Source organism: Anomaloglossus baeobatrachus, chromosome 7 (genome assembly GCF_048569485.1).
Source record: "Anomaloglossus baeobatrachus isolate aAnoBae1 chromosome 7, aAnoBae1.hap1, whole genome shotgun sequence".
NCBI lineage: Eukaryota > Metazoa > Chordata > Amphibia > Anura > Aromobatidae > Anomaloglossus > Anomaloglossus baeobatrachus.
Genome location: NC_134359.1, coordinates 273633337 through 273658991, shown reverse-complemented (window position 1 = coordinate 273658991; position 25655 = coordinate 273633337). Strand labels below are relative to the sequence as shown.

The 25655-nt window shown below is 46.5% G+C and overlaps 1 protein-coding gene across 3 annotated transcripts in view; it reads left to right on the top strand.

The window, feature by feature from the left end:
- LOC142245450 (uncharacterized) overlaps nt 1–25655 on the top strand; it is a 115496-nt gene that overhangs the window by 8955 nt on the left and 80886 nt on the right. Inside the window, exon 1 of one of the 3 annotated variants that reach the window (XM_075318168.1) lies at nt 23296–23497. The exons of the other annotated variants lie outside the window; for them this stretch is intronic. The gene's annotated coding sequence lies outside the window, so the exon portion shown is untranslated. Of the gene's footprint in view, nt 1–23295; nt 23498–25655 lie in introns of those variants that run through there. 3 annotated transcript variants of the gene reach the window in all.

The window sequence follows — 25655 nt, the reverse complement described above, 5'->3', positions numbered from 1 at the left end:
TGTTTTTGAGGGGTTAAATGGCTTTGGGCCACTGACCTCACACCACATTTACATACCTAGTGATGTCACACATAAAATTCAGATCACTCCAGCCTGGCCCAAACAGGATCTGGGCATCAGAACTGGCATCAAAGTGGTAAAAATCCCAGTTTTCACAGATTTGAATAAGTAACTGGTGTTTTTGAAGGGTTAAATGGCTTTGGGCCACTGATCTCACACCACATTTACATACCTAGTGATGCCACACATCAAATTTAGATCACTTCAGCCTGGCCCAAACAGGTTCTGGGCATCAGAACTGGCATCAAAGTGGGCAAAAACCCAGTTTTCACAGATTTGAATAAGTAACCAGTGTTTTTGAGGGGTTAAATGGCTTTGGGCCACTGATCTCACACCACATTTACATACCTAGTGATGCCACACATCAAATTCAGATCACTTTAGCCTGGCCCAAACAGGTTCTGGGCATCAGAACTGGCATCAAAGTGGGCAAAACCCCAGTTTTCACAGATTTGAATAAGTAACCAGTGTTTTTGAGGGGTTAAATGGCTTTGGGCCACTGATCTCATACCACATTTACATACCTAGTGATGCCACACATCAAATTCAGATCACTCCAGCCTGGCCCAAACAGGTTCTGGGCATCAGAACTGGCATCAAAGTGGGCAAAACCCCAGTTTTCACAGATTTGAATAAGTAACCAGTGTTTTTGAGGGGTTAAATGGCTTTGGGCCACTGATCTGACACCACATTTACATACCTAGTGATGCCACACATCAAATTCAGATCACTCCAGCCTGGCCCAAACAGGTTCTGGGCATCAGAACTGGCATCAAAGTGGGCAAAACCCACTTTCTTCAGCGCTCTATTGGGAGACCCAGACGATTGGGGTATAGCTACTGCCCTCCGGAGGCCACACAAAGCACTACACTAAAAAGTGCAAGGCCCCTCCCCCTCTGGCTATACCCCCCCGTGGTATCACGGGTTCTCCAGTTTTAGCTTTGTGTGCGAAGGAGGTCAGACATCCACGCATAGCTCCACAGATTTTAGTCAGCAGTAGCTGCTGACTATTTCGGATGGAAGAAAAGAGGACACATATAGTGTCCCCAGCATGCTCCCTTCTCACCCCTGGATGGTGTTGTAAGGTTGAGGTACCTATTGCTGGTACGGAGGCTGGAGCCCACATGCTGCTTTCCTTCCACATCCCCCTGAGGGGCTCTGAGGAAGTGGGATCCTGCCGGCCTCAAAGCTCTGACGCCGGGCTCCATCCACAGACCCATTTGAACCTGCTGGATACGGAGCTGGAGTACCGTTCAGGGACATGGCCCTGCACCATTACAGGTACTCTGTGTCCCCGGACACACAGGCACAGCACACTCCAGACTTGCTGGGTGTGCTAGTGCGCCGGGGACAGTAAAGGGTTACAGTCACTGCAGCTTTGCTGAGTGACTTTGTGTTTTGGGAACTACCGCGCCGGACGCTCCGGGAGCGGCGGCGCGGCTGGGACTTGTAGTTCGCCGGGGACTGGGCGCCGACCGCGCTTTTACGGCGGCGGCGCTTATAACTCCAGTCCCCGGCTTCTGCGGCCTAGTGCCGCTTCGTTCCCGCCCCCTCCCTGTCACTCAGGGAAGGGGACAGGCGCTGAGCAATCAGCAGCGCCGAGGGCTGGAGCCTTTTTACATGCTCCAGCCCTCTCACTGCACTCTGTCGGACGCCGGATTCCCGCTCTGCCTTGGGGGCACGCCCACGGCCCGCCCCTCCTCACATGAGCTGGGGAAGAAGCCGGCAGCCATTACTGCAGAGCTCGGGGCACCAAGGCAGGACAGTGGCGATCATACACCCGCTTATAGGCGGGCGGTAAGAGGCACACATAGTGCTGACCACGATATAACTGCAGTGTATACATGTGTTGTTTTTAACTACATAGGTCGCTATATGCCCGCTTGGGGAGCGACACATCAGCAGCAGGAAAGCAGGTGTGCTAAAGCACAGGCTTTCTAGGCTGCTTGTTTTGCACGACTGAGGTGTTCATTTGTGTTTATGCTGATATGCTATACATTGCACTGTACAGTCGCTAGTCTTAGCTATATTCTTCTGGAATGGCTAGACTACAGCAGCAGAAGAGCAGAGGTGCCAGGGCACAGGCTTCTATGCTGCTTGTATTGCTTGTGCTGCAGTGGTCATTTGTACTTTATGCCTGTATGCTATACATTGCAATGTACGGTCACCAATCTTGGCTATATACTTCTAGATAGCTAGTCGGCAGCGGCAAAAAAGCAACACAGTTTTCAGTGCTGTTTTTACTACATGGGATGCTGTTCATGACACCGTCCCATTGTGTGCATGCTCCCCTGTAGCACGTCGTCTGCCGGGGTCTCTAGCACTTCGTCTGCCGGGGCTCTACTAGTTGTGGCCAAAGAAACCTCCTGTCAACCCTGTCCATGGACAGGGACGGAGTAGTCATAATATAGAGACTTGCACCCATGGGCAATCTACTTGAACAAAAGGCAGCTCTTCAGGGCTTTGATACTGACATCGCTCTCAATCCGGATACACCGGGTGGTAACGCCATACGGAATGATCCTATACCGTCCACCATTGGAAGGTTGGATCTTTCTCCCTCAGCTCCCCCAGTGGAGATAGGAGACGAACAGGAGAAGTTCCTTTTCAGTGTCTCACGCAGATATTGAGTATTTTTCTGGCCACGCTGACTTCAGAGAAGCAGTCCAGGAACACCACGCTTACCAGATAAGCGTCTTCTCCAAACGTTTTTAGGATACACGTTATCCCTTTTTTCCCCTGACGTGGTCAGCGCTGGACCCAGGGTCCAAAGGTGGATTCTCCAATCTCCAGGCTTGCATATAGAGCCATAGTTGCACTGGAGATGGGGCTTCACTTCAAGATGCCATTCACAGACAGATGGACTCTGGTTGAAATCTGTCTAGGAGGCTATCGGCGTGTCGGTTGCTCCGGCATCCACAGCCGTATTGGCAACCTAACCTTTTCTGCTGTTCTTGCGCAGCTGACCTTGAGCAGGGACATCTGTACCGCAGAGGCGTCCGTAACCCGCAATGTCTGCACTGCGACTTACCCTGTTAATGCTGTCCTAAAAGTACAGTCGAGGTTTCGGTCCTTCCCAAGCTCCGGCAGGTCCCAATTGTCCTCGTGCAAAAGGGCTACAAAACCTCAGACGGGCTCAGATTCCGGCCGGGCTCAATCTCGCCCAAGGAAGGCAGTCGGAGGAACCGCTACCAAGGCGGTCTCCTCAGGACTCTCAGCTCTCTCTCTCTCTCTCCGCATCCGCGGTTGATGGCAGACTCCCCCGCCTTTGGCGACATTTAGCTGCCACAGGTCACAGACCGGTGGGTGACGGACATTGTGCTCACGTGCACAGGACAGTGTTCTGTTCTCGTCCTCCGACTCCATTCTTCAGAACGGCCCCACCTCTCCACCGAGCAGATGCCCTGCTGCAGGCGGTGGACGCTCTAAGAGCAGAAGGAGTGGTGATCCCTGTCCCCCCTCAGGAACGAGGGCGAGGGTTTGTACTCCAATCTCTTTGTGGCTCCAAAAATGGACGGTTCCTTCCGTCCTGTTCTGGTTCTGAAACTGCTCAACGAGCATGCGAACGCCAGGCGGTTCCGGATGGGATCCCTCCGATCCGTCATTGCCTCAATGTCTCGAGGAGACTTCCTTGCCTCAACAGACATCAAAGATGCCTATCTCCACGTGCCAATTGCTACGGAGCACCAACGTTTTCTACGTTTTGTGTTAGGAGACGAACATCTTCTGTTCGTAGCTCTGCCATTCAGTCTGGCGACAGTCCCACGGGTGGGCACCAAGGTCATGGCAGCAGTGGTAGCAGTCTTGCACTCTCACGGACACCCGGTGATTCCGTACTTGGACGATCTACTCGTCAAAGCAACCTCCCTCGAGGCATGCCAACGCAGCCTGAATGTTACGCTGGAGACTCTCCAGACTTTCGGGTGGATCATCAATTTGGCAAGGTCAAATCTGTCTCCGACTCAATCACTAACGTATCTCGGCATGGAGTTTTCATACTCTATCAGCCATAGTGAAGCTTCCGCTGAACCAGCAGCGTTCACTGCGGACAGAGGTGCAGTCTCTCCTTCAAGGCCAGTCGCACCCCTTAAGGCGCCTCATGCACTTCCTAAGGAAGATGGTGGCAGCCATCGAGGCAGTTCTCTTTGCGCAGTTTCATCTGCGCCAACGGCAATGGGACATTCTCCGCCAATGGAATGGGCAGTCAACCTCCCTGGACGGGAAGTCTCCCTTTCCCTGACGGCCGAGGACTCTCTGCAATAGTGGCTTATTCCCACCTCATTGCCATAGCCCCCATCCTGGGCAGTGGTCACGACAGATACGAGTCTGTCAGGGTGGGGAGCAGTTTGTCTCCGCCACATGGCTCAGGGGACGTGGACTCAGCAGGAGTCCACCCTTCAGTTCGATGTGCTGGAAATCGGGGCAGGGTATCTTACCCTATTAGCTTTCCAAAAGTGGCTAGAAGGGAGCAGATCCGAATCCAGTCGGACATCTCCACAGCGGTGGCATACATCAACCACCAAGGAGGGACACGCAGTCAGCAGCCTTCCAGGAAGTCCGGCGAATCCTCATGTGGGTGGAGGACACAGCATCCACCATATCCGCAGTTCACATCCCGGGCGTAGAAAACTGGGAAGCAGGCTTCCTCAGTCGCCAGGGCATGGACGCGGGGGAATGGTCCCTTCACCCGGACGTGTTTCAGGAAATCTGTTGCCGCTGGGGGGGGGGCCGGACGTCGACCTAATGGCGTCTCGGCACACCAACAAGGTCCCGGCATTTATGGCACGATCGCGCGATCACAGAGCTCTGGCGGCAGACGCCTTAGTGCAAGATTGGTCGCAGTTCCGGCTCACATATGTGTTTCCACCTCTGGCACTCTTGCCCAGAGTACTGCGCAAAAATCAGATCCGATTGCAGCCGCGTCATACTCGTCGCACCAGACTGGCCGAGGAGATCGTGGTACCCGGATCTGTGGCATCTCACGGTCAGCCGACCGGGGTCACTACCAGACCGACCAGACTTACTGTCTCAAGGGCCGTTTTCTCCATCGGATTTCTGCGGCCCTGAACCTGACTGTGTGGCTTGTGTGTCCTGGATCCTAGCGTCTTCAGGATTATCCCAAGGGGTCGTTGCCACCATGAGACAGGCTAGGAAGCCCACGTCTGCTAAGATCTACCACAGAACGTGGAAGGTTTTCTTAATCTGGTGCTCTACTCAGGGAGTGTCTCCCTGGCCATTTGCATTGCCTATCTTTCTTTCCTTCCTACAATAGGAGTTAGAAAAGGGCTTGTCGCTAGACTCCCTCAAAGGGCAAGTCTCAGCACTATCCGTGTTTTTTCAGAAGCGTCTAGCACGTCTTTCTAAGGTGCGCACGTTCCCGCAGGGGGTTTGTCATATCGTACCCCCGTACAAGCGGCCGTTGGATCCATGGGATCTGAACAGGGTTCTAGTTGCTCTCCAGAAGCCGCCTTTCGAGCCTCTGAAGGAAGTTTCCTTTTCTCGCCTGTCACAGAAGGTGGCGTTTCTCGTTGCGATCACATCGCTTCGGCGAGTGTCTGAGCTGGCAGCTCTGTCATCCAAGGCTCCCTTCCTGGTGTTTCACCAGGACAAGGTAGTGCTGCGCATCATTCCGGAGTTTCTCCCTAAGGTAGTATCCTCGTTTCATCTTAATCAGGATATCTCCTTACCGTCCTTTTGCACTCATCCGGTTCACCGGTATGAGAATGATTTACGTTTGCTAGATCTGGTGAGAGCACTCAGAATCTACATTTCACGCACGGCGCCCGTACGCCGTTCCGATGCCCTTGTCGCTGGTACGCGCAAGAGGTTGCAGGCTTCTAAAGCCACCCTGGCTCGATGGATCAAAGAACCAATTCTGGAAGCCTACCGTTTTGCAGGGCTTCCGGTTCTTTCAGGGCTGAAAGCCCATTCAACCAGAGCCGTGAGTGCGTCCTGGGCGCTACGACACCAGGCTTCGGCTCAACAGGTGTGCCAGGCAGCTACCTGGTCGAGTCTGCACACTTTCACCAAACATTATCAGGTGCATACCTATGCTTCGGCGGATGCCAGCTTAGGTAGAAGAGTCCTGCAGGCGGCAGTGACATCCCCGTAGGGGAGGGCTGTTTTGCAGCTCTAACATGAGGTATCTCTTTACCCACCCAGGGACAGCTTTTGGACGTCCCAATCGTCTGGGTCTCCCAATAGAGCGCTGAAGAAGAAGGGAATTTTGTTACTTACCGTAAATTCCTTTTCTTCTAGCTCTTATTGGGAGACCCAGCACCCGCCCTGTTGTCCTTCGGGATTTCTTGGTTGTTTGCGGGTACACATGTTGTTCATGTTGAACGGTTTTTCAGTTCTCCGACGTTATTCGGAGTTAATTTGTTTAAACCAGTTATTGGCTTCCTCCTTCTTGCTTTGGCACTAAAACTGGAGAACCCGTGATACCACGGGGGGGTATAGCCAGAGGGGGAGGGGCCTTGCACTTTTTAGTGTAGTGCTTTGTGTGGCCTCCGGAGGGCAGTAGCTATACCCCAATCGTCTGGGTCTCCCAATAAGAGCTAGAAGAAAAGGAATTTACGGTAAGTAACAAAATTCCCTTCTTTCACAGATTTGAATAAGTAACCAGTGTTTTTGAGGGGTTAAATGGCTTTGGGCCACTGATCTGACACCACATTTACATACCTAGTGATGCCACACATCAAATTCAGATCACTCCAGCCTGGCCCAAACAGGTTCTGGGCATCAGAACTGGCATCAAAGTGGGCAAAACCCCAGTTTTCACAGATTTGAAAAAGTAACTGGTGTTTTTGAAGGGTTAAATGGCTTTGGGCCACTGACCTCACACCACATTTACATACCTAGTGATGCCACACATCAAATTCAGATCACTCCAGCCTGGCCCAAACAGGTTCTGGGCATCAGAACTGGCATCAAAGTGGGCAAAACCCACTTTTCACAGATTTGAATAAGTAACCAGTGTTTTTGAGGGGTTAAATGGCTTTGGGCCACTGACCTCATACAACATTTACATACCCAGTGATACCACACATCAAATTCAGATCACTCCAGCCTGGCCCAAACAGGTTCTGGGCATCAGAACTGGCATCAATGTGGTAAAAATCCCAGTTTTCACAGATTTGAATAAGTAACTGGTGTTTTTGAAGGGTTAAATGGCTTTGGGCCACTGACCTCACACCACATTTACATACCTAGTGATGCCACACATCAAATTCAGATCACTCCAGCCTGGCCCAAACAGGTTCTGGGCATCAGAACTGGTATCAAGATGGGCAAAACCCCAGTTTTCACAGATTTGAATAAGTAACCAGTGTTTTTGAGGGGTTAAATGGCTTTAAGCCACTGATCTCACACCACATTTACATACCTAGTGATGACACACATCAAATTCAGATCACTCCAGCCTGGCCCAAACAGGTTCTGGGCATCAGAACTGGCATCAAAGTGGGCAAAACCCACTTTTCACAGATTTGAATAAGTAACCAGTGTTTTTGAGGGGTTAAATGGCTTTGGGCCACTGAACTCACACCACATTTACATACCTAGTGATGACACACATAAAATTCAGATCACTTTAGCCTGGCCCAAACAGGTTCTGGGCATCAGAACTGGCATCAAAGTGGGCAAAACCCACTTTTCACAGATTTGAATAAGTAACTGGTGTTTTTGAGGGGTTAAATGGCTTTGGGCCACTGATCTCACACCACATTTACATACCTAGTGATGCCACACATCAAATTCAGATCACTTTAGCCTGGCCCAAACAGGTTCTGGGCATCAGAACTGGCATCAAAGTGGTAAAAATCCCAGTTTTCACAGATTTGAATAAGTAACTGGTGTTTTTGAAGGGTTAAATGGCTTTGGGCCACTGATCTCACACCACATTTACATACCTAGTGATGACACACATAAAATTCAGATCACTCCAGCCTGGCCCAAACAGGTTCTGGGCATCAGAACTGGCATCAAAGTGGGCAAAAACCCAGTTTTCACAGATTTGAATAAGTAACCAGTGTTTTTGAGGGGTTAAATGGCTTTGGACCACTGATCTCACACCACATTTACATATCTAGTGATGCCACACATCAAATTCAGATCACTTTAGCCTGGCCCAAACAGGTTCTGGGCATCAGAACTGGCATCAAAGTGGGCAAAACCCCAGTTTTCACAGATTTGAATAAGTAACTGGTGTTTTTGAGGGGTTAAATGGCTTTGGGCCACTGATCTCACACCACATTTACATACCTAGTGATGCCACACATCAAATTCAGATCACTTTAGCCTGGCCCAAACAGGTTCTGGGCATCAGAACTGGCATCAAAGTGGGCAAAACCCCAGTTTTCACAGATTTGAATAAGTAACCAGTGTTTTTGAGGGGTTAAATGGCTTTGGGCCACTGATCTCATACCACATTTACATACCTAGTGATGCCACACATCAAATTCAGATCACTCCAGCCTTGCCCAAACAGGTTCTGGGCATCAGAACTGGCATCAAAGTGGGCAAAACCCCAGTTTTCACAGATTTGAATAAGTAACCAGTGTTTTTGAGGGGTTAAATGGCTTTGGGCCACTGATCTGACACCACATTTACATACCTAGTGATGCCACACATCAAATTCAGATCACTCCAGCCTGGCCCAAACAGGTTCTGGGCATCAGAACTGGCATCAAAGTGGGCAAAACCCACTTTTCACAGATTTGAATAAGTAACCAGTGTTTTTGAGGGGTTAAATGGCTTTAGGCCACTGATCTGACACCACATTTACATACCTAGTGATGCCACACATCAAATTCAGATCACTCCAGCCTGGCCCAAACAGGTTCTGGGCATCAGAACTGGCATCAAAGTGGGCAAAACCCCAGTTTTCACAGATTTGAATAAGTAACTGGTGTTTTTGAAGGGTTAAATGGCTTTGGGCCACTGATCTCACACCACATTTACATACCTAGTGATGCCACACATCAAATTCAGATCACTTTAGCCTGGCCCAAACAGGTTCTGGGCATCAGAACTGGCATCAAAGTGGGCAAAACCCCAGTTTTCACAGATTTGAATAAGTAACCAGTGTTTTTGAGGGGTTAAATGGTTTTGGGCCACTGATCTCATACCACATTTACATACCTAGTGATGCCACACATCAAATTCAGATCACTCCAGCCTGGCCCAAACAGGTTCTGGGCATCAGAACTGGCATCAAAGTGGGCAAAACCCCAGTTTTCACAGATTTGAATAAGTAACCAGTGTTTTTGAGGGGTTAAATGGCTTTGGGCCACTGATCTGACACCACATTTACATACCTAGTGATGCCACACATCAAATTAAGATCACTCCAGCCTGGCCCAAACAGGTTCTGGGCATCAGAACTGGTATCAAGATGGGCAAAACCCCAGTTTTCACAGATTTGAATAAGTAACCAGTGTTTTTGAGGGGTTAAATGGCTTTGGGCCACTGACCTCACACCACATTTACATACCTAGTGATGCCACACATCAAATTCAGATCACTCCAGCCTGGCCCAAACAGGTTCTGGGCATCAGAACTGGCATCAAAGTGGGCAAAACCCACTTTTCACAGATTTGAATAAGTAACCAGTGTTTTTGAGGGGTTAAATGGCTTTGGGCCACTGACCTCATACAACATTTACATACCCAGTGATACCACACATCAAATTCAGATCACTCCAGCCTGGCCCAAACAGGTTCTGGGCATCAGAACTGGCATCAAAGTGGGCAAAACCCACTTTTCAGAGATTTGAATAAGTAACCAGTGTTTTTGAGGGGTTAAATGGCTTTAGGCCACTGATCTGACACCACATTTACATACCTAGTGATGCCACACATCAAATTCAGATCACTCCAGCCTGGCCCAAACAGGTTCTGGGCATCAGAACTGGCATCAAAGTGGGCAAAACCCCAGTTTTCACAGATTTGAATAAGTAACTGGTGTTTTTGAAGGGTTAAATGGCTTTGGGCCACTGACCTCACACCACATTTACATACCTAGTGATGCCACACATCAAATTCAGATCACTCCAGCCTGGCCCAAACAGGTTCTGGGCATCAGAACTGGTATCAAGATGGGCAAAACCCCAGTTTTCACAGATTTGAATAAGTAACCAGTGTTTTTGAGGGCTTAAATGGCTTTGGGCCACTGATCTGACACCACATTTACATACCTAGTGATGCCACACATCATATTCAGATCACTCCAGCCTGGCCCAAACAGGTTCTGGGCATCAGAACTGGCATCAAAGTGGGCAAAACCCACTTTTCACAGATTTGAATAAGTAACCAGTGTTTTTGAGGGGTTAAATGGCTTTAAGCCACTGATCTCACACCACATTTACATACCTAGTGATGACACACATCAAATTCAGATCACTCCAGCCTGGCCCAAACAGGTTCTGGGCATCAGAACTGGCATCAAAGTGGGCAAAACCCACTTTTCACAGATTTGAATAAGTAACCAGTGTTTTTGAGGGGTTAAATGGCTTTGGGCCACTGACCTCACACCACATTTACATACCTAGTGATGACACACATAAAATTCAGATCACTTTAGCCTGGCCCAAACAGGTTCTGGGCATCAGAACTGGCATCAAAGTGGGCAAAACCCACTTTTCACAGATTTGAATAAGTAACCAGTGTTTTTGAGGGGTTAAATGGCTTTGGGCCACTGATCTGACACCACATTTACATACCTAGTGATGCCACACATCAAATTCAGATCACTCCAGCCTGGCCCAAACAGGTTCTGGGCATCAGAACTGGCATCAAAGTGGGCAAAACCCCAGTTTTCACAGATTTGAATAAGTAACCAGTGTTTTTGAGGGGTTAAATGGCTTTGGGCCACTGATCTGACACCACATTTACATACCTAGTGATGCCACACATCAAATTCAGATCACTCCAGCCTGGCCCAAACAGGTTCTGGGCATCAGAACTGGCATCAAAGTGGGCAAAACCCACTTTTCACAGATTTGAATAAGTAACCAGTGTTTTTGAGGGGTTAAATGGCTTTAAGCCACTGATCTCACACCACATTTACATACCTAGTGATGCCACACATCAAATTCAGATCACTTTAGCCTGGCCCAAACAGGTTCTGGGCATCAGAACTGGCATCAAAGTGGGCAAAACCCCAGTTTTCACAGATTTGAATAAGTAACCAGTGTTTTTGAGGGGTTAAATGGCTTTGGGCCACTGATCTCATACCACATTTACATACCTAGTGATGCCACACATCAAATTCAGATCACTCCAGCCTTGCCCAAACAGGTTCTGGGCATCAGAACTGGCATCAAAGTGGGCAAAACCCCAGTTTTCACAGATTTGAATAAGTAACCAGTGTTTTTGAGGGGTTAAATGGCTTTGGGCCACTGATCTGACACCACATTTACATACCTAGTGATGCCACACATCAAATTCAGATCACTCCAGCCTGGCCCAAACAGGTTCTGGGCATCAGAACTGGCATCAAAGTGGGCAAAACCCACTTTTCACAGATTTGAATAAGTAACCAGTGTTTTTGAGGGGTTAAATGGCTTTGGGCCACTGATCTGACACCACATTTACATACCTAGTGATGCCACACATCAAATTCAGATCACTCCAGCCTGGCCCAAACAGGTTCTGGGCATCAGAACTGGCATCAAAGTGGGCAAAACCCCAGTTTTCACAGATTTGAAAAAGTAACTGGTGTTTTTGAAGGGTTAAATGGCTTTGGGCCACTGACCTCACACCACATTTACATACCTAGTGATGCCACACATCAAATTCAGATCACTCCAGCCTGGCCCAAACAGGTTCTGGGCATCAGAACTGGTATCAAGATGGGCAAAACCCCAGTTTTCACAGATTTGAATAAGTAACCAGTGTTTTTGAGGGGTTAAATGGCTTTGGGCCACTGACCTCACACCACATTTACATACCTAGTGATGCCACACATCAAATTCAGATCACTCCAGCCTGGCCCAAACAGGTTCTGGGCATCAGAACTGGCATCAAAGTGGGCAAAACCCACTTTTCACAGATTTGAATAAGTAACCAGTGTTTTTGAGGGGTTAAATGGCTTTGGGCCACTGACCTCATACAACATTTACATACCCAGTGATACCACACATCAAATTCAGATCACTCCAGCCTGGCCCAAACAGGTTCTGGGCATCAGAACTGGCATCAATGTGGTAAAAATCCCAGTTTTCACAGATTTGAATAAGTAACTGGTGTTTTTGAAGGGTTAAATGGCTTTGGGCCACTGACCTCACACCACATTTACATACCTAGTGATGCCACACATCAAATTCAGATCACTCCAGCCTGGCCCAAACAGGTTCTGGGCATCAGAACTGGCATCAAAGTGGGCAAAACCCACTTTTCACAGATTTGAATAAGTAACCAGTGTTTTTAAGGGGTTAAATGGCTTTAAGCCACTGATCTCACACCACATTTACATACCTAGTGATGACACACATCAAATTCAGATCACTCCAGCCTGGCCCAAACAGGTTCTGGGCATCAGAACTGGCATCAAAGTGGGCAAAACCCACTTTTCACAGATTTGAATAAGTAACCAGTGTTTTTGAGGGGTTAAATGGCTTTGGGCCACTGACTTCACACCACATTTACATACCTAGTGATGACACACATAAAATTCAGATCACTTTAGCCTGGCCCAAACAGGTTCTGGGCATCAGAACTGGCATCAAAGTGGGCAAAACCCACTTTTCACAGATTTGAATAAGTAACCAGTGTTTTTGAGGGGTTAAATGGCTTTGGGCCACTGACCTCACACCACATTTACATACCTAGTGATGACACACAAAATTCAGATCACTTTAGCCTGGCCCAAACAGGTTCTGGGCATCAGAACTGGCATCAAAGTGGTAAAAATCCCAGTTTTCACAGATTTGAATAAGTAACTGGTGTTTTTGAAGGGTTAAATGGCTTTGGGCCACTGATCTCACACCACATTTACATACCTAGTGATGACACACATAAAATTCAGATCACTCCAGCCTGGCCCAAACAGGTTCTGGGCATCAGAACTGGCATCAAAGTGGGCAAAAACCCAGTTTTCACAGATTTGAATAAGTAACCAGTGTTTTTGAGGGGTTAAATGGCTTTGGACCACTGATCTCACACCACATTTACATATCTAGTGATGCCACACATCAAATTCAGATCACTTTAGCCTGGCCCAAACAGGTTCTGGGCATCAGAACTGGCATCAAAGTGGGCAAAACCCCAGTTTTCACAGATTTGAATAAGTAACCAGTGTTTTTGAGGGGTTAAATGGCTTTGGGCCACTGATCTCACACCACATTTACATACCTAGTGATGCCACACATCAAATTCAGATCACTCCAGCCTGGCCCAAACAGGTTCTGGGCATCAGAACTGGCATCAAAGTGGGCAAAACCCCAGTTTTCACAGATTTGAATAAGTAACCAGTGTTTTTGAGGGGTTAAATGGCTTTGGGCCACTGATCTGACACCACATTTACATACCTAGTGATGCCACACATCAAATTCAGATCACTCCAGCCTGGCCCAAACAGGTTCTGGGCATCAGAACTGGCATCAAAGTGGGCAAAACCCACTTTTCACAGATTTGAATAAGTAACCAGTGTTTTTGAGGGGTTAAATGGCTTTAGGCCACTGATCTGACACCACATTTACATACCTAGTGATGCCACACATCAAATTCAGATCACTCCAGCCTGGCCCAAACAGGTTCTGGGCATCAGAACTGGCATCAAAGTGGGCAAAACCCCAGTTTTCACAGATTTGAATAAGTAACTGGTGTTTTTGAAGGGTTAAATGGCTTTGGGCCACTGATCTCACACCACATTTACATACCTAGTGATGCCACACATCAAATTCAGATCACTTTAGCCTGGCCCAAACAGGTTCTGGGCATCAGAACTGGCATCAAAGTGGGCAAAACCCCAGTTTTCACAGATTTGAATAAGTAACCAGTGTTTTTGAGGGGTTAAATGGCTTTGGGCCACTGATCTCATACCACATTTACATACCTAGTGATGCCACACATCAAATTCAGATCACTCCAGCCTGGCCCAAACAGGTTCTGGGCATCAGAACTGGCATCAAAGTGGGCAAACCCCCAGTTTTCACAGATTTGAATAAGTAACCAGTGTTTTTGAGGGGTTAAATGGCTTTGGGCCACTGATCTGACACCACATTTACATACCTAGTGATGCCACACATCAAATTCAGATCACTCCAGCCTGGCCCAAACAGGTTCTGGGCATCAGAACTGGCATCAAAGTGGGCAAAACCCCAGTTTTCACAGATTTGAATAAGTAACCAGTGTTTTTGAGGGGTTAAATGGCTTTGGGCCACTGACCTCACACCACATTTACATACCTAGTGATGCCACACATCAAATTCAGATCACTCCAGCCTGGCCCAAACAGGTTCTGGGCATCAGAACTGGCATCAAAGTGGGCAAAACCCACTTTTCACAGATTTGAATAAGTAACCAGTGTTTTTGAGGGGTTAAATGGCTTTGGGCCACTGACCTCATACAACATTTACATACCCAGTGATACCACACATCAAATTCAGATCACTCCAGCCTGGCCCAAACAGGTTCTGGGCATCAGAACTGGCATCAAAGTGGGCAAAACCCACTTTTCACAGATTTGAATAAGTAACCAGTGTTTTTGAGGGGTTAAATGGCTTTAGGCCACTGATCTGACACCACATTTACATACCTAGTGATGCCACACATCAAATTCAGATCACTCCAGCCTGGCCCAAACAGGTTCTGGGCATCAGAACTGGCATCAAAGTGGGCAAAATCCCAGTTTTCACAGATTTGAATAAGTAACTGGTGTTTTTGAAGGGTTAAATGGCTTTGGGCCACTGACCTCACACCACATTTACATACCTAGTGATGCCACACATCAAATTCAGATCACTCCAGCCTGGCCCAAACAGGTTCTGGGCATCAGAACTGGTATCAAGATGGGCAAAACCCCAGTTTTCACAGATTTGAATAAGTAACCAGTGTTTTTGAGGGGTTAAATGGCTTTGGGCCACTGATCTGACACCACATTTACATACCTAGTGATGCCACACATCATATTCAGATCACTCCAGCCTGGCCCAAACAGGTTCTGGGCATCAGAACTGGCATCAAAGTGGGCAAAACCCACTTTTCACAGATTTGAATAAGTAACCAGTGTTTTTGAGGGGTTAAATGGCTTTAAGCCACTGATCTCACACCACATTTACATACCTAGTGATGACACACATCAAATTCAGATCACTCCAGCCTGGCCCAAACAGGCTCTGGGCATCAGAACTGGCATCAAAGTGGGCAAAACCCACTTTTCACAGATTTGAATAAGTAACCAGTGTTTTTGAGGGGTTAAATGGCTTTGGGCCACTGACCTCACACCACATTTACATACCTAGTGATGACACACATAAAATTCAGATCACTTTAGCCTGGCCCAAACAGGTTCTGGGCATCAGAACTGGCATCAAAGTGGGCAAAACCCACTTTTCACAGATTTGAATAAGTAACTGGTGTTTTTGAAGGGTTAAATGGCTTTGGGCCACTGATCTCACATCACATTTACATACCTAGTGATGACACACATAAAATTCAGATCACTCCAGCCTGGCCCAAACAGGTTCTGGGCATCAGAACTGGTATCAAGATGGGCAAAACCCCAGTTTTCACAGATTTGAATAAGTAACCAGTGTTTTTGAGGGGTTAAATGGCTTTGGGCCACTGATCTGACACCACAATTACATACCTAGTGATGCCACACATCAAATTCAGATCACTCCAGCCTGGCCCAAACAGGTTCTGGGCATCAGAACTGGCATCAAAGTGGGCAAAACCCACTTTTCACAGATTTGAATAAGTAACCAGTGTTTTTGAGGGGTTAAATGGCTTTAAGCCACTGATCTCACACCACATTTACATACCTAGTGATGACACACATCAAATTCAGATCACTCCAGCCTGGCCCAAACAGGTTCTGGGCATCAGAACTGGCATCAAAGTGGGCAAATACCCACTTTTCACAGATTTGAATAAGTAACCAGTGTTTTTGAGGGGTTAAATGGCTTTGGGCCACTGACCTCACACCACATTTACGTACCTAGTGATGACACATAAAATTCAGATCACTTTAGCCTGGCCCAAACAGGTTCTGGGCATCAGAACTGGCATCAAAGTGGGCAAAACCCACTTTTCACAGATTTGAATAAGTAACCAGTGTTTTTGAGGGGTTAAATGGCTTTGGGCCACTGACCTCACACCACATTTAAATACCTAGTGATGCCACACATCAAATTCAGATCACTCCAGCCTGGCCCAAACAGGTTCTGGGCATCAGAACTGGCATCAAAGTGGGCAAAACCCACTTTTCACAGATTTGAATAAGTAACCAGTGTTTTTGAGGGGTTAAATGGCTTTGGGCCACTGACCTCACACCACATTTACATACCTAGTGATGCCACACATCAAATTCAGATCACTCCAGCCTGGCCCAAACAGGTTCTGGGCATCAGAACTGGCATCAAAGTGGGCAAAACCCACTTTTCACAGATTTGAATAAGTAACCAGTGTTTTTGAGGGGTTAAATGGCTTTAAGCCACTGATCTCACACCACATTTACATACCTAGTGATGCCACACATCAAATTCAGATCACTCCAGCCTGGCCCAAACAGGTTCTGGGCATCAGAACTGGCATCAAAGTGGGCAAAACCCACTTTTCACAGATTTGAATAAGTAACCAGTGTTTTTGAGGGGTTAAATGGCTTTGGGCCACTGATCTGACACCACATTTACATACCTAGTGATGACACACATAAAATTCAGATCACTTTAGCCTGGCCCAAACAGGCTGGAGTGATCTGAATTTGATGTGTGGCATCACTAGGTATGTAAATGTGGTGTCAGATCAGTGGCCCAAAGCCATTTAACCCCTCAAAAACACTGGTTACTTATTCAAATCTGTGAAAACTGGGGTTTTGCCCACTTTGATGCCAGTTCTGATGCCCAGAACCTGTTTGGGCCAGGCTGGAGTGATCTGAATTTGATGTGTGTCATCACTAGGTATGTAAATGTGGTGTGAGATCAGTGGCTTAAAGCCATTTAACCCCTCAAAAACACTGGTTACTTATTCAAATCTGTGAAAAGTGGGTTTTGCCCACTTTGATGCCAGTTCTGATGCCCAGAACCTGTTTGGGCCAGGCTAAAGTGATCTGAATTTTTTTTTTTTTTTAACTATATTTTTATTCAAATTTTTCAATAACATAACACTGGCATAAGCGAATTCAGCATTGCAAATTCAACATTACATTGTCATGTTTGATCATCCCAAATTCCATACCAATTTTTAAAATCAATAACCGTAACATGGCAAGATAAAGCAAAGGAAAGCAGCGACCCCTTAACCCATCATTCTTATCATTCCCCCCATTGAACTCTTGTGAACATGGTAATGACATACAATAAAGAAGTCCCACTCAAATCGGTTATTTCCCCCTCTCCTTTTAGTCAGCTTTCAACCTTTCCTCCCCCACCTCCAAGCCATCCAATGTACCCTTCAATTTTTCAGTATGATACCAGACTGTGTCTTTGAAAGGTGACATAATCCTGACTATCTCCTCCCGAGTACAATAGGCCAGTATGAATTTCTTCCATTTGGTAAAGTGCTGTCGTATTCTATCCGCCCTCCTTTCTGCATCCAATCCTTCTATTTCAAGAAGATGCATGAGCTGACCCAAGATCTCTTCAATCGCGGGGACCCTAGACTCCAACCAATTTTTTAGTATCGCTCTCTTGGCTGCCAGAAGTATCACATGTATAAGTCTGGGTGGGTTAGTCATCTTCCCTTTGGTATCGTTCCCCTCCTCCCAATGGTGAAAAATAGCGAACCCAGGTGAGAGCCGAACTTCAAGACCCCACACCTTTTGTATACAACTTTTGATCTGTGACCATAATGGACTCAAATGGGGGCAGGACCACAACCCGTGAAGGAGATCAGTTCCACTACTCTTACACTTAGGGCAATACGTAAGCCTGTCTGGCTTTGTTGCTGATGGAGGGAGATTGAAACCATAAATTGCCTTGTGCATAATTCTAAATTGGGTTTCTCGCCAATTCTCATTTAAAATTGATTTACGAAGAGCATTCCACCCTCCCCTAATTTTTACCCCCATAGACGGGTCCTCAAATTGTTTTTCCCAAGATTTAAATAAACCTTCTGGGTGCTGTCCTATTAATAGATCACGCATGGCTCCATAAAGAAAAGAGATAGATGATGAAGTTATTGAGTTCTTTACCAGACAATCAAAAGAGTTAAATACTACCTCCTGGGTCACATCATGCAACTGAGTCATAATACTATATCTCACTTGGTCATATTGGATTACTTGGTTAGGCCGCAGGCCATACTGCGCTATAATTTCGTCTCTACTCAACCATCTAGGTTCTGAGGTGTGCAGGAGATGAGCAACAGTCCTTATACCCCTCACCTTCCACTCTTCAAACAGCTTATTGCTTGTCCCCTGCACAAACTCTGGATTCCCCCATATAGGCAAGTATTTGGATATTTTATGGGGAAGTTTGTAATTTTTCCTCAACGCCTTCCACGCTGCAATCGTGTCTTTAAATAAGGAAGAGTGCTTGACTTTCACTGGGAGATTAGCCTGCCTAGTATGAAGCAATGCCACCAGATCCCAAGGTTGTGCATAGTCTCTCTCAAGCTCCAACGCTGAATAATGCCTAGAGCCTTTAATCCAATCCAATATATATCTAGTCAAACAGGCTATATTGTAACCCCGAATGTTTGGCAAACTCAGACCTCCATGAACCTTAGATGCCATCAACTTCTTAAGCCCTATACGAGGGCGTTTCCCCCTCCAAATGAAGTGTGAAAAAGCTCTATTTAGCTGGACAATATCTTTATGCTTGAGAAGCAGGGGAAGTGTTTGAAGATGATACATTAATTTTGATATCGACATCATCTTAATTAGGTGGACTCTACCAATTATGTTCAATGGAAGGTCGTGCCATCTTTTAAGATCTTGCTCTATTTGGCTCAGAAGGGGTGGATAGTTTAGACTATAAAGGGTTGCCGGAACCTTACCTATTTTAACTCCCAGGTATGTGATATATGACTTAGCCACTGTAATTCCTTCAAAAGGGTTCTGCTCCCGTGTTTGAACATTTGTCCCTCCCAGGTATAGGAGCTCGCATTTTGATGCATTAATCTTGAAGCCTGAGTACGCTCCAAACTCTCGCAAAATTTGTAAAATCTCGGGGACCTGCTGAGCTGGATTCGAAAGGAAAAGCAAAATGTCATCCGCAAAAAAAGCTGACTGAATTTGTCTATTATTTACAGAAATACCCTGGAAGGTGCTATGTGTAGATAACAATCGTACCAATGGTTCCAGAGCCAGATTAAAAAGTAATGGGGAAACGGGGCAACCCTGTCTGGTTCCTTTCAGTAACGGAAAAGGGGCTGACAGATATCCTGGAATGTAAACTTGAGCCTTCGGATTTGTGTAAATTTCTCTAATGTAGGTATAAAATGACCCCGAAAAACGCATTTCATCTAGAACTCTATAAAGCCATGACCACTCAATATTGTCAAAGGCTTTCTCGGCATCTATTGTAAGCAAAGCGGGAGATTCTCCTTTCAGAGGCTGAAGGTTAACCCTATCCAGGACAAGAAGAACTTTTCTAATATTTAGTGTCCCTGATCTTTTCTGAATGAAACCGGCCTGTGCTGGGGAAATCAGTTGGGGAAGAATTATAGCTAGACGATTTGCCATAATCTTTGACATTATCTTCATATCTAGGTTGATAAGTGATATGGGCCTATACGAACCCGGATCCTTCGGGTCCTTCCCCTGTTTAGGGATCAATTTTATATATGCCCGGTTATTATTTTGGAAAGACGCATTACCGTCTAGTATGCTATTATACAGCTCTAGTAATGTAGGTAAGATCTCTTCCTTTACTGTTTTATAGAATTCTCCCGTAAATCCGTCAGGGCCAGGGGCTTTATAATTATGCATGGAGTTGATTGTCCCCAATACTTCTTCCCCCGTAATTTTGGCATTCAGAAAAGTGCGATGCTCTTCTGTGAGTCGAGGTAGTGTCACTTTAGATAAAAGATTATTATCGGGAAATTTGTCTCGCTTTTCCGACGAATAAAGGTTTCTATAATACGTGCCTAAAGTCTCAATTATTGTCTTAGGGTTTTTGTGTATCTCCCCCTTTTGATTTTTTATTTCCATGGGTCCCTGAGTTATAATCCTATTTTTCGCTAAGTTGGCCAGTATTTTCCCTGCTTTATTTCCAAAGCGATGTAATGTAGCTTCTTGCATTGACCTAGCCATTTGTTCCCGTTTTTCCGCCCACTCATTAAAAGCTCTTTGGGCTATTACCCATCTATCTCTATGGTCCCTATCAGGATGCTTTTGAAAAGAAGTATATGCTTCCCTCAATTTATGGGAGGTTTCAGTAAATTTAAGATGAGCCTTTTTCTTCAAATAGGAAACATGTGCTATCGTTCTGCCCCGTAATACTGCCTTCGCCGTGTCCCATAATAACATAGGTGTGTCTTTATGTTGATCATTATGTACCATAAATTCCGTCCACCATTCCTTTAATTTCAAGGAAAAATCTTCGTTATCTTTAAGGAAGGAAGGATATCTCCACAGATAGTCCGTTCCTCTGGGATAAATGTTTGCTAGGTCTAGCACCACCGGGGCATGGTCAGAAATCACCAAATCCTGGATAGTAGCTGAGTGGAGCGCACGTACCAGGTTCCCTGAAATAAGGAAGTAGTCAATGCGAGACCAGGAGCTATTAGCATGTGAATAGTGCGTAAATTCCCTATCCTGAGGGTGCAATAGTCTCCACGCATCCCATAAGGCCGTGGCATTTAACAGAGGACTCATAACTTTATCATGGCCGCGCGGTACATTTGGGGGGCCTTTAGCATTTTTCCTGTCCTCTAGCACAGATACCACCGAGTTGAAATCCCCCCCAATTATTAGATTAAAATGGGCATGTTCTAAAATTTTGGCCTCAAGTCGTGGAAAGAATGATTTGTTGTTTTCGTTCGGGGCATAAATATTAAAGATTTTATAAATTCCTCCAGGTATCTCCACTGAGACCATCTGAACCCTACCTTCCGTGTCCGCATATGTTTCCAGGACTTGATGTTGTAATCTCCTACTGACTAATGTAATAACCCCTGCTTTCCTTTTAACTGAAGATGACCCATAGACTCCTCCAACCCACAATTTCCCCATCCTCTGCATGTCTGAACTTTCCAGATGAGTTTCCTGAAGAAGTGCAATGTCCGGTTTGAGGCGATTAAGGTGGCGTAATATCTTAATTCTTTTTTGGGGGGAACGTAACCCCTTAACATTCCAGGTGACTATTCTCATAAAGCACATGTAATAAATGGAAATCCTGCCTTTCGTTTACCATGTTTTTGCTGCCCTCCCTTGCCAAAAAAAAATTCAACCAATTAGACAATTGAACATAGTGCTCACTTGCAATAATGAGAGTAGTAGTAATAATAATAACTCTGTGTAAAATCTTTGCTACTTCACTTGAATCCAAAATCCCCAAACATTTCAAACATCTCCCTCCCCTCCCCCCCCCAACTATACCAAAATACTCAGACTTCACTTTTTTCTGATCACTTTCCAAGCTCAGTCAACCTTATACTTATAGCATTTAACCAATATAAAGGACTGTCCCACCTACAAAGAAAGAGAGAAGGAAAAAAAAAAAAAAAAAAAAAAAAAAGTTCTCTTTCCTTTCCTCCGCCTCAGATTTCTTAAACTTTTTCCACTGCGGCTTCTCCAGCCTAAATCAAAAACAGGTGTCCCACCTTGAACTTTACACATCCGACATTTGTCTATTTGTCTCAGGTTCCCTTAAGTTCCTTGTTTTGCTGTCTCCGGTCCTTCAGGGAAGCTGTAGCGAGCTTCACAGAGCTCCCTTTGGTCACTCTCTGGTTCGGTGAGTCGTTGCGCCCTTGTACTGGAGAATTCCTGAGGTCACGAGGACTGCTGATCCGCTCAATAAAGGCCTCTGCCTCCTTTGGACTTGAGAAAGAATTGTAGGATCCATCCTGATGTCTGATAATCAACGTTGCCGGGTACTTTAACTGGAAGCGTATATTTCTCTTAAATAAGGCAGAGCATATGTATGAGAATGCCCTCCGCTGCCGTGCGACCTCCGCAGAAAAATCCTCGAAGAGTAAGATGCGCGAGCCTTTCACCTCCAAGGGATGTTTCAATTTCCTGTATGCCTGTAATATTTCCTGTTTATCGGAGAAGTCCAAGTATTTCATTATGACTTGTCTTGGGCGTCTGTTATTTTCACTCTCATCACCTCTCCTTGGCGGACCAATGCGGTGCACCCTTTCCACTTTTCTCCTTCCTGCTACTCCCAGGGTTGTAGGAATAGTGGATTCACACAATGTACGTAGCTCACCAACTGGGTATGTTTCAGGCAGGCCGACAATGCGCAAATTGCTTCTTCTGGAGCGGTTCTCCAGATCGTCCACACGGTCCCTCAGGATCAGATTCTCCCTGGCCAGACGCATGACTGTAGTGTGGTCAGAGCCGAAGTCCTCCTCTAGCGTCGACATTCTGGTTTCCATAGCCGCAACCTGTTCCACCGTCTCATCAAGTTGGTTCTGTATGGCACTGAGAGCTGTTGCTATTGATGCTTTAATTGTAGCGGAGATGTCAGGTAGCAAACGATTGGCGACTTCATCAGCCAGACGCTTATAATCCATACCCTCCATTGTTTTGAATACATCCGGGGTCCCCTGGGAATCCTCCATCTGATGAGTATTTTCAGGTGACCTAGGGACACTTAATTCTGTATGGGCAGTCACAATCTTTTTTTCACACTGTACGCTGGATGTATGAGGATTTTGTGTTTTGGAGCTGCTGCGCAGCAGGTATCTTTCCATCAAATAGTGAGTGAAGGGGCGTAAGTTTTGACACTGATTTAGTGTGGGTTGTCAGACAAATCTTGATTCTGCTCCCCCTTTTGTTTATTCTCACTTTCACCCCTTTCTCCCCCCTGCCAGAGTTATGAATTCTCACTGTCCTGTAACTTTGCAGGGATGTATGTTTAAACTTCCCTCCTTCAGCTTCTTTCACTTTCTCCAGAGCTTTGCATTGATTCTGTATGCCTAGAGATTCAGCTCCTGCTTATGCACAGGTCTGGACAAGATGGGGGAAGGGCCCAGGGATTCTCTGCTCTTTGCAGAACTTGTCAGTAGCGTTGTTTGCTGCTGATATCTTATCAGGACTCCAGGAGATTTATTATTCTGCTGCCGGTTAACTGTTTAGTGCTGGGGGAGTGAGTGATCTGTGCAAGGTAAGCCGTCAGCTGTGTCCTGCTCTCTGTGTGCAGATCTGATTTTAGTGCAGGGAAGGCTCCGGCGCCATCTTTATCACGCTGCCAGACCTTGAGAGGGAGGGGGAGAGCGAAGTTCACCGCGCTGTTTCAAGTGATTATCTCCACGGCTCCCCTGCATGTAGCAACTTCACTCACCGGTGGAATGGAGCGGGGGAGGCTGATGGGTTGTCCGGTATATATGTCAGAGCTGCAGGGAATGACAGAGCTCAGGCGTCCTGTGTCCTACATGATCAGCGCAGGAGCCGGAAGTCTCGTGATCTGAATTTTATGTGTGTCATCACTAGGTATGTAAATGTGGTGTCAGATCAGTGGCCCAAAGCCATTTAACCCCTCAAAAACACTGGTTACTTATTCAAATCTGTGAAAAGTGGGTTTTGCCCACTTTGATGCCAGTTCTGATGCCCAGAACCTGTTTGGGCCAGGCTGGAGTGATCTGAATTTGATGTGTGGCATCACTAGGTATGTAAATGTGGTGTCAGATCGGTGGCCCAAAGCCATTTAACCCCTCAAAAACACTGGTTACTTATTCAAATCTGTGAAAAGTGGGTTTTGCCCACTTTGATGCCAGTTCTGATGCCCAGAACCTGTTTGGGCCAGGCTGGAGTGATCTGAATTTGATGTGTGTCATCACTAGGTATGTAAATGTGGTGTGAGATCAGTGGCCCAAAGCCATTTAACCCCTCAAAAACACTGGTTACTTATTCAAATCTGTGAAAAGTGGGTTTTGCCCACTTTGATGCCAGTTCTGATGCCCAGAACCTGTTTGGGCCAGGCTGGAGTGATCTGAATTTGATGTGTGGCATCACTAGGTATGTAAATGTGGTGTGAGGTCAGTGGCCCAAAGCCATTTAACCCCTCAAAAACACTGGTTACTTATTCAAATCTGTGAAAAGTGGGTTTTGCCCACTTTGATGCCAGTTCTGATGCCCAGAACCTGTTTGGGCCAGGCTGGAGTGATCTGAATTTGATGTGTGTCATCACTAGGTATGTAAATGTGGTGTCAGATCAGTGGCCTAAAGCCATTTAACCCCTCAAAAACACTGGTTACTTATTCAAATCTGTGAAAAGTGGGTTTTGCCCACTTTGATGCCAGTTCTGATGCCCAGAACCTGTTTGGGCCAGGCTAAAGTGATCTGAATTTTATGTGTGTCATCACTAGGTATGTAAATGTGGTGTGAGGTCAGTGGCCCAAAGCCATTTAACCCCTCAAAAACACTGGTTACTTATTCAAATCTGTGAAAAGTGGGTTTTGCCCACTTTGATGCCAGTTCTGATGCCCAGAACCTGTTTGGGCCAGGCTGGAGTGATCTGAATTTGATGTGTGTCATCACTAGGTATTGTGAGACTGTGACCGGGGTTATCTATGACGGCCGGTATGTCTCGCCCAGGTTGTGCTCACTCCATGATAGAAAGTAAATCCACTATAGGGTTAATGCTGTTTCCCTACAGGCTTAAGGAAGGGTTAAAAGGAAACAGGAACGAGGGCAGGTGTGCCGGGTGTGGGGGAAGTGACCAGAACTTCCTGAGCCCTCTGCTGGAGAGGCACATGTATTTTGTTATGGACTTTTTGTTTGGACATTAAACACCGTGTGCTGTGAACCTTGATGCCTGGATCCCGTGTCTTCTGCTGCGCAGCCGACCGCGCTACCTCACATATGGTGGAGAATGCGGGCATGACAGCCGGTGAGGTGTAGCATCCATCCCTGGTGACCCAGCTGCGCATGTCCTGGATTCGAGCGGCTATACTACAGCCCAAACCCGGCGACGCCATGGAGGACATACTAAAGCATTTGGCTCAGGCTAATGCACAGCAGCAACAGGCTAATGCACAGCAGCAACAGACCAATGCACACCTGCTCCAATCCTTGCAAGTGCAGGAAAAAAAACTCCAAGAACAGTTGGATCAGGCCAATGCACGTCAGCAGCAATCCTTGCAAGTGCAGGTCAAAATGCACCAAGAACAGATGGAGCAGGCCAATGCACGTCAGCAGCAATCCTTGCAAGTGCAGGACAAAAGGCACCAAGAACAGATGGAGCAGGCCAATGCACGTCAGCAGCAAGCCTTACAATTGCAGGAAAAAAGGCACCAAGAACAGATGGTTCTCCTGGCCAAGTC